This window comes from Schistocerca gregaria, unplaced genomic scaffold, assembly GCF_023897955.1.
Source record: "Schistocerca gregaria isolate iqSchGreg1 unplaced genomic scaffold, iqSchGreg1.2 ptg000667l, whole genome shotgun sequence".
Taxonomy (NCBI): domain Eukaryota; kingdom Metazoa; phylum Arthropoda; class Insecta; order Orthoptera; family Acrididae; genus Schistocerca; species Schistocerca gregaria.
This window is the reverse complement of record NW_026062050.1, coordinates 150,001-160,000: the sequence shown is the minus strand read 5'-3', so window position 1 is coordinate 160,000 and position 10,000 is coordinate 150,001. Positions and strand designations below refer to the sequence as shown.

Sequence of the window (10,000 nt, the reverse complement as noted above, 5' to 3'; positions counted from 1 at the left end):
GGGGACTTTAAGAGACAACTGAGAGCTAAGTTGTTTGATTGGGCCATGGCGCAGTCGGCCCTCACCGGAAGGGTGGAAGCCTTGGAGGAGGAGCTGGCGAGGACGAAGGCGGTGCCCACGGTGCCACCCAAGACCTTTGCACAAGTTGCCGCCGCTCCACCCATACCAGAACGGAAAACGCAGGCGATGATAACCAAAGCCCTGACTGAGAAGGCAACGCTCTTCATCAAGTCCAAGGGCAATGAAACTGGCGCAGAAGTGAGAAAGAAATTCACCTCCCTGGTCAAGCCTGAGGTTGAAGGTGTGAAGTTCTCACGGGTCGCCACAAACGGCCCGACGCTCATCGTAGATGTGGCGTCTGAGACTGATCGCCAGAAGCTTCTAGCTAACAACAAACTGACAGAAGCACTCAAGTGCGAACTGCCGAAAAAGCTCAATCCGCAGATAATCATATATCATGTACCATGTGTCATGAAGAATGAAGCTGTGGTTGAGCTAACTCGAAAGCAAAACGACCTTGGAGGACTTTCCGAAACACACTTTCGCCAGGAGTTTAAGCCGAAGTTCCGGACTGGGCCAAGGGGCAGACAAACATCACATCTCGTGGTGGAAGTAAGCCCCAGACTCAGAGTCGCGATTCTGAGGCAGAAGCGACTGTACATGGGCTTTGAGTCCATGCCGGTTGACGACTACCTGGACTTAGTCGTTTGCACGCGGTGCCAGGATGTGAACCACTCGGTAAGGTTCTGCAAGCAGGACCCGAGTATAATAACATGTGGGCACTGTGGCGAGAACGGCCACATGAGGAAGGACTGTAGAAAAGCGGGGGACCGAGCGGTCTGTATCCCGTGCAAAAAGCGTAATCGCACATGCGAAACGCCAGGCAAAGAGTGTGCCTACTACAGGATTCTCACTCAACGCAAAATCCAGCGGACAGACTATGGGAGACAAGACCTCTCGTCAACCGTCTCCATTCCGGCCGCTACCTCTCCTGTCCCCGACCGGACTGTGAAAAATCACAATGCCAGTGTCGGTTAAGATAGGACAGCTGAACTGCGCGCGAACGCAAGCGGTGATGCAGGAGGTACGACGCCGAGCGGAGGAGGAGTCTCTAGACATATTATGTCTGCAAGAGCCCTACTCTAGGGACGGAAAGATCCGATATATGCCGACAACAGCTCAGATCCTGGCTGGGGGAGAGCATCCTATGGCAGCAATTGTTGTGCTAAATCGTTCCTTCAGAGCAGTCAAAGTGGCGCACCTAAGCAACAGATGCATGGTGTTAGCTGAGATAAATACTGGCGATTTCACCTTTTTCGTGCTAAATATGTACTTTCAGTACAGGCACAGAGAAAGACCGTATATCGACCAGTTAAAAGAGGCGGTTGGGTTCTACCGCAATGACTTGCTGATTTGCACAATGGACGCAAATGCCATGTCACCCCTATGGCACAGTGACATCACGCCTCTTGGTGCTCGACGCGCCGCCAGGCGAGGTGAGAGACTCGCTGAAGCAATTCACGAGCTCAGACTAGAAGTGCTGAACCGACCAAACTTCCCACCAACTTTCGAAGGCCGCCGTGGAGCGACCTCGAATATCGATGTGACACTGAAGAGTGCACACGAGCATCTCCGTGCGGAGAACTGGAAGGTATGGCGGGGAATGACACTAAGTGACCACAATCTGATCACATTCACTGTAGCCTATGATGGGGAGCCTCCTCCTGAAGACCAGGTGAACGGCACCGTCAAGTACAACTGGCGAAAGGCTAATTGGGATCGACTAAGAGGTAATCTAGTGATACCGAATTGGCCAATGGATCGCGTTGTGGACGTTGACAAAGCTGCAGAAGATCTGACGGCGGCCATACAGACAGCAGCAACAGGCGCAGTCCCGTTGGCCCACACAGGGAAAATGCCTAAGGCACCTTGGAACCCTGAGCTGCAGCGTCTCCGACGCGAATGCAGAAGAGCGCGGCGGCATTACCAGCGCAGCATAGGCGATCACATTCGTGAGGCCACGCTTGCGCGGTACAGGCGGGCCAAAGCCGTGTTTAAGCGGGCACTGCACACAGTACGGACTGAGAGTTGGCAGTCTTTTGTTCGTGACAGTCTGGCGGCTGACCCCTGGGGTACACCGTACAAGATTGCCGTGTCAAAAGTTCGGTCACCGACGGTCCTGTCGACCCTAAGGAAGATCGATGGCAGTCACACCAAGGACTGGCAAGAGTCAGCTGAGCTCCTCATGAGTACCTTATTGCCCGACGATAGTAGCGAAGATGAGGACGAGGAACAGGGGAATTTGAGGCGACAACTCCATGAGCTGTATGCCGATGAGACGCCTGTTGCTCCGTTCACTGAACGTGAAGTTACCGCCGCAATTCTTGAATTGCGCCGTAAAAAGGCGACGGGCCATGATGGACTCACTGCCGAGGTTCTCCAAGCCCTGTGCGCGGAGATCTGCCCTTACCTGACTAACCTCTACAATGAGTGCTTACGTCAGGGACGGGTACCAGAATCGTGGAAGTTGGCCGAAGTGGTCATTCTGAGAAAGGGTGAGGACAAGGATCCGGAAGTGCCGAAATCATACCGACCCATCTGTCTCTTGAACTCCATGGCTAAGCTCCAGGAGAAGCTCCTATGCCTTCGGCTAGAGCAACACCGGGAACTTAGGGGACGCAGTCCCGACCAATATGGATTCAGGAGGGGTCTGTGTACAGAAGATGCTATAAACAAGGCAATGTTGTTGGTGGACACATCTACAGCCAAGTACGTTGCGGGGATAATGGTTGACATCGCTGGGGCTTTCGACAACCTCTGGTGGCCGGCACTGTTCGACAGCCTAAGGAAGTTGGAATGTCCTGGGCCCCTGTACCGGTGCCTGCTAGACTACTGCCGTAACCGGCGGGCGGTTTTGCGGTGCCCGGGGCGGGCGGTTGAGAAGTCGATCACCAAGGGATGCCCACAGGGCTCGGTCTGCGGTCCCATATTCTGGGATGTAGGCCTCGAGCCTGTGTTGGCGGAACTAGGAGAACTGCGACAAGTGCGAGGCGTAGTAGCGTACGCCGATGACATCCTTCTAGTGATAGAAGGTGACTCTCGGGCAATGTTGGAAGTAAACTGCAACGCAGCGCTCAACGCCCTGCAGCAGTGGTGCCATAAAGTGAAGCTGAAGCTGTCTGCTGAGAAGACTGTGTATATCTTGCTGCGCGGCCGTTTGGCACGTGGCCCTGTACTCCGAATTGCTGGCGGTGCCAACGATGGAGCTATCAGGCGAACACGCATGGCGAGGTATCTGGGAATCCACCTCGATGAGTCCAGACTGTTCTCTGCGCATATCGAGATCGTATGTCGCAAAAGCCAGGCCCTCTTCCACAAGATAGCCAGTATTGCAAACAAGCAATACCATCTGCCATTGCAGACATTAAGGCTATATCACTCGAGCATTCTCGTGGCCATCACGGCTTACGGGTCGAGTGTCTGGGCTCATAGGCTGAGACAGAGAAAACCTGCGGCGGCGATGAGGAGGCTGCAGCGCCAAGCGCTGTTGCGCCTCACTGGAGCATACAGCACGACTTCCGCCGATGCGCTACTAGTCATCACAGCAATCCCCCCACTTGACCTGCTGATCAGGGAAAGGGGTGCGCTGTATTGGCTCCGGAAGGGAAATCCGGATGGGGTCAATAACATCTTAGGCCGACCGGCAGACAGCGCTGCTGAAGTCCGGAACTGGCTCTTTGACGAGTGGCAGCAGAGGTGGGACGCGCTCCGCACAAGCAGGCGCGTGCACCATTTTTTCCCCAACGTGAGAGAGCGGATGAGACTTCGGTTTCTGAAACCCTCACGGGGATTGGTGCATTTCTTGACAGGACATGGGCCCTTTTCCACCTACTTGTGTAGGACTGGCAAAAGAGAAACCACAGACTGTGACTGTGGGGAGGAAGGAACCCCGGAGCACGCTCTGTGGGACTGTCCACAATTTGCTGAAGTACGGGAACAACTGCCCCCTAACAGAGATGTTAGAGCGCTACTCCGGAGCAGAGAGCACTGGAGGGCGCTCAACACTCTTGCGTCTGCAATATCCGCACAGGCTCTGGATCAATATTTGCAGCGGAGGGCTTTGGAACTCGTGAGGGAAAGAGCAGGAATGCTCCATGACCCCGACACGACTCCGGAGACCAGCAGCAATGACTCAGATGACGACTCATGGGCTGACGATGACTAAGTAGCGACAGACTCTAGGCCAAGAACCCGGAAATTCCGGGCTCGACGATGGGCAAGGCCTGGCTAGCCCGAGCCGAGTGCTGTGGACCCTGCTACCCGCAGGAGAAACGTGCGCCGGCTGATTGCCCATTGTAAGCGGATGCTACGGCGGCACCACCTCCACGCGGTTCCCCGTGGGCACTGGACGGCAGGTCGCGAGACCTGAAGCCCGGTGGCAAAGAGTGCTCCTCTGTGGATATAGAGGGTCCGTTCCCCCGCACAATGGTGACGGTGTGGGGGTAGTTTTTCCAAGACCGCTTCCTGCGGTGGCGACGCTGGGGTAGAGTCGACCACTCGCCCATTGTGGAAGGTAAACATTCTGCTGTTCATCAGTACTTTACTAATAGTTCAGTCGTCTCACGGCACTGCTTAGTAATTGATGCAGGGCCACATAGATAGATGATACATGCGAATGTCCCAATACATGCTCTGGACGGCGGGCCGCGAGACGTGACGCTCGGTGGCAAAGAGTGCGCCGCTGAGGATATAGAGGGTCCGTCCCCCCGCACAGTGGTGACGGTGTGCGGGTAGTGTTTCCGACACCTCTTCCTGCGGTGGCAACTCTGGGGCAGAGTCGATACTCGCCCACTGGTGGAAGGTAAGCATTCTGCTTTACATCAGTACATAACTAATATTTCAGTCGTCTGACGTCCCTCCTTAGTAAATGATGCAGGACCACATACATAGATGATACATACTGTAAACTGGGGAGGACAGTGTGAACCGCACTCGACCCAGTCACCCTATCTCACAGTCCACTCTGTGTGTAACAAAGCGAAAGCACCAAAGCACTATCGTTCAACAACATCCATTTTATCCTCGCTGCCACAGGACACTATCCAAACAACGACAAGAGGAACGTCACGTCCACTAATAAGACAGAATGTCTCACATCACCCGCAAACAACGCAGCTCAAATCAGCCAGCAACACCCACAGTGGTCCACCCAGTATCAACACAGGACGCAACGCCACGCCACAACACAAAAGGTACAAGTAATAAAATACCCTTTGGCCACACCCCTTATAAAGGCATCGAACCAACCCACCACCTGACACCAGCCAAACGTACATCCTGATTTGACACATCTCTGGCAACCTAACCCACGTTGGCCCTTAACCTAACCCACGTTGGCCCTTAACCTAACCCACGTTGGCCCTTAACCTAACCCACGTTGGCCCTTAACCTAACCCACGTTGGCCCTTAACCTAACCCACGTTGGCCCTTAACCTAACCCACGTTGGCCCTTAACCTAACCCACGTTGGCCCTTAACCTAACCCACGTTGGCCCTTAACCTAACCCACGTTGGCCCTTAACCTAACCCACGTTGGCCCTTAACCTAACCCACGTTGGCCCTTAACCTAACCCACGTTGGCCCTTAACCTAACCCACGTTGGCCCTTAACCTAACCCACGTTGGCCCCTAACCTAACCCACGTTGGCCCCTAACCTAACCCACGTTGGCCCCTAACCTAACCCACGTTGGCCCCTAACCTAACCCACGTTGGCCCCTAACCTAACCCACGTTGGCCCCTAACCTAACCCACGTTGGCCCCTAACCTAACCCACGTTGGCCCCTAACCTAACCCACGTTGGCCCCTAACCTAACCCACGTTGGCCCCTAACCTAACCCACGTTGGCCCCTAACCTAACCCACGTTGGCCCCTAACCTAACCCACGTTGGCCCCTAACCTAACCCACGCTGCACCTTAACCTAAGTTACGCTGCACCTTAACCTAAGTTACGCTGCACCTTAACCTAAGTTACGCTGCACCTTAACCTAAGTTACGCTGCACCTTAACCTAAGTTACGCTGCACCTTAACCTAAGTTACGCTGCACCTTAACCTAACTTACGCTGCACCTTAACCTAAGTTACACTGCACCTTAACCTAACTTACACTGCACCTTAACCTAAGTTACACTGCACCTTAACCTAAGTTACACTGCACCTTAACCTAACTTACACTGCACCTTAACCTAAGTTACACTGCACCTTAACCTAAGTTACACTGCACCTTAACCTAACTTACACTGCACCTTAACCTAAGTTACACTGCACCTTAACCTAAGTTACACTGCACCTTAACCTAAGTTACACTGCACCTTAACCTAACTTACACTGCACCTTAACCTAACTTACACTGCACCTTAACCTAACTTACACTGCACCTTAACCTAACTTACACTGCACCTTAACCTAACTTACACTGCACCTTAACCTAACTTACACTGCACCTTAACCTAACTTACACTGCACCTTAACCTAACTTACACTGCACCTTAACCTAACTTACACTGCACCTTAACCTAACTTACACTGCACCTTAACCTAACTTACACTGCACCTTAACTGTCACATGTAACGTCACAGGAATGTAGCTTTGCCTAACAGCAACCCTCTGAACATAGTTCACTGCTTGGATCCTCTGGTGTCATGTGTATTTCTTGATGCCATGGTGCGTACCCTCACATAAAGGTCTTTCGAGTGTTGCGTACTTTCTACACAGTCCCGCTAACCACTGGAAGGGTGTACCGCTACAGAACGAATATCGCCCTCCCCTCCTGCCCTTCCAAGCTGGTCGGTCAGGCGTTTGTTTGTGAAATGAGCCTTGCAGCTGTTCAGTTGCATTCGGTTGTCGATGCAGTCAGTGTACGTTGTGGTACGGCCTGTGTGGACTGTCCGCTGATGTACGCGTAACCCACACTGATCATCCGTCGTTACGTACTGAGTGACATAATGTGGCACATGCTTGACCGTACACCGGCTGCGCCCTACAATGGCGAATCATAAGGGCCATATGTTGTGCACGATGCTACTTGTCTCGTCTCCCCATTACAGCGAGATTGCACTGTTGTACGCCGTACAGACATGTGGTAAGTAGGTACGGACGAAAGTATTGCATGTTGGCCCCCCCCCCCCCCCTCCTCCCTCTGCCGGGAATCAGCGTGAGCCGTCTGTTGATGTAGCGACGAGGGTTTTCCTATTTAATCGTATTGCCCCACACAACATGATAGCACGGTGGACCGCGTTCCACATCTGCGACATGCTACAGAGGCCGGTTGACAGTCGACCGCGCAAGGGACATTGCACACGTGCGCGGACCATCTTCCACGTGTTCTCTCGTGTACATGCCGCAGTGTGTATGTGGGCTGATGTAGCGTGTCGTGACACATAACATGCAGGCATGCCAGAATCGTAGATTTCGCAAATGTAGATTGACGTATACGTTTGCTGCCAAAGATCCGCAAATGAACTGGAAATCAGTTGTTGAGCGGTTGTTCGCGCTGCAGGTGCATCGGTGATAGCGACGATCGGTACATCTGTGAACCGGTTGTTTCGGCGGTACCCGCCATGCCCCCGAACCTGAGTTGGCCATGTGGGTATGAAGCGATACGAGGCTGTGGCTTGGCGGGACAGTCCCCGGCCGGTGAGGGGGGGCCGCCCGGCGTGCTGGCCGCGCGCTGCGTGAGCGCACGCACTACAGCCGGCTGGTGGGGGGCGCCCAGTGGCAGGAGCGCCGGCCGACGGGCCCGGCTGGCGTCCCAGCTATGCGCCGGCGCACCCTGCGCGCGGCGCCAGGCGGCCAAAGTGGGTTCTGCCGAGCCCGGTGCGAAGCGCGGTGGACATCTGCAGTGTGCTGGTCCGATTGCGGACTGTGTGCGTTGAGGATGCGCCGCCGCCCGGCACTCGGCGTCGCGACGCCGTCTGCTGCTCGGTCGCCCCCAGCGGTTCTCGCAGGTGGTTTGTATCGCAGCTCTGCGGACGTGTTGGCGCGTGCGCTGTGCTGGGAGAGTTCGCTTCTGCACCCAAGTGGGGCTTTGCCCTTCTGTGGCGCTGGCGTTGGAGCTGCCGGTCACCGTAGGTGGCGCGTGTTGTTTCCCGCCGGCAATGCCACGACAGCACGCTCCCGGGCCTCTGTCGGCAGCGGCAAGCTCAGTTGGGAGCACGGGTGTTCGCACTGAAAGCGTCTACTCGCCTATCTCCGGGCGATTGCGCCTCTCTCGAACCCGACCAAGTACTTAGGACGGCGCTGCGCGCCGCCGGGACCTGAGAGGGTTTCGAGGTGTATCGTGCAGGGGAGCTCAGCCTCCTCCTGTTTGCAGAATAATTGAGCGGACGCTTGCGTGTTCGCGCGGGCCCTCGGGACACACTCCCGGGCGGCCGGCTGCTCAGCTCTCGTTGACGCAGCTCCCTGGTTGATCCTGCCAGTAGTCATATGCTTGTCTCAAAGATTAAGCCATGCATGTCTCAGTACAAGCCGCATTAAGGTGAAACCGCGAATGGCTCATTAAATCAGTTATGGTTCCTTAGATCGTACCCACGTTACTTGGATAACTGTGGTAATTCTAGAGCTAATACATGCAAACAGAGTCCCGACCAGAGATGGAAGGGACGCTTTTATTAGATCAAAACCAATCGGATTGGCTCGTCTGGTCCGTTTGCCTTGGTGACTCTGAATAACTTTGGGCTGATCGCACGGTCCTCGTACCGGCGACGCATCTTTCAAATGTCTGCCTTATCAACTGTCGATGGTAGGTTCTGCGCCTACCATGGTTGTAACGGGTAACGGGGAATCAGGGTTCGATTCCGGAGAGGGAGCCTGAGAAACGGCTACCACATCCAAGGAAGGCAGCAGGCGCGCAAATTACCCACTCCCGGCACGGGGAGGTAGTGACGAAAAATAACGATACGGGACTCATCCGAGGCCCCGTAATCGGAATGAGTACACTTTAAATCCTTTAACGAGTATCTATTGGAGGGCAAGTCTGGTGCCAGCAGCCGCGGTAATTCCAGCTCCAATAGCGTATATTAAAGTTGTTGCGGTTAAAAAGCTCGTAGTTGGATTTGTGTCCCACGCTGTTGGTTCACCGCCCGTCGGTGTTTAACTGGCATGTATCGTGGGACGTCCTGCCGGTGGGGCGAGCCGAAGGCGTGCTTGCGCGTCCCGAGGCGGACCCCGTTGAAATCCTACCAGGGTGCTCTTAGTTGAGTGTCTCGGTGGGCCGGCACGTTTACTTTGAACAAATTAGAGTGCTTAAAGCAGGCAAGCCCGCCTGAATACTGTGTGCATGGAATAATGGAATAGGACCTCGGTTCTATTTTGTTGGTTTTCGGAACCCGAGGTAATGATTAATAGGGACAGGCGGGGGCATTCGTATTGCGACGTTAGAGGTGAAATTCTTGGATCGTCGCAAGACGAACAGAAGCGAAAGCATTTGCCAAGTATGTTTTCATTAATCAAGAACGAAAGTTAGAGGTTCGAAGGCGATCAGATACCGCCTTAGTTCTAACCATAAACGATGCCAGCCAGCGATCCGCCGCAGTTCCTCCGATGACTCGGCGGGCAGCCTCCGGGAAACCAAAGCTTTTGGGTTCCGGGGGAAGTATGGTTGCAAAGCTGAAACTTAAAGGAATTGACGGAAGGGCACCACCAGGAGTGGAGCCTGCGGCTTAATTTGACTCAACACGGGAAACCTCACCAGGCCCGGACACCGGAAGGATTGACAGATTGATAGCTCTTTCTTGATTCGGTGGGTGGTGGTGCATGGCCGTTCTTAGTTGGTGGAGCGATTTGTCTGGTTAATTCCGATAACGAACGAGACTCTAGCCTGCTAACTAGTCGCGTGACATCCTTCGTGCTGTCAGCGATTACTTTTCTTCTTAGAGGGACAGGCGGCTTCTAGCCGCACGAGATTGAGCAATAACAGGTCTGTGATGCCCTTAGATGTTCTGGG

General features: G+C 54.2%; 1 non-coding gene across 1 annotated transcript in view; it reads left to right on the top strand.

Moving 5' to 3' along the window:
• Positions 1–8,454: 8,454 nt before the first annotated feature.
• LOC126318400 (small subunit ribosomal RNA) overlaps positions 8,455–10,000 on the top strand; it is a 1,893-nt gene continuing 347 nt past the window's right edge. Inside the window, exon 1 of the ribosomal RNA XR_007557276.1 lies at positions 8,455–10,000. This exon is cut by the window's right edge and continues 347 nt beyond it. This is a non-coding gene — a ribosomal RNA (small subunit ribosomal RNA).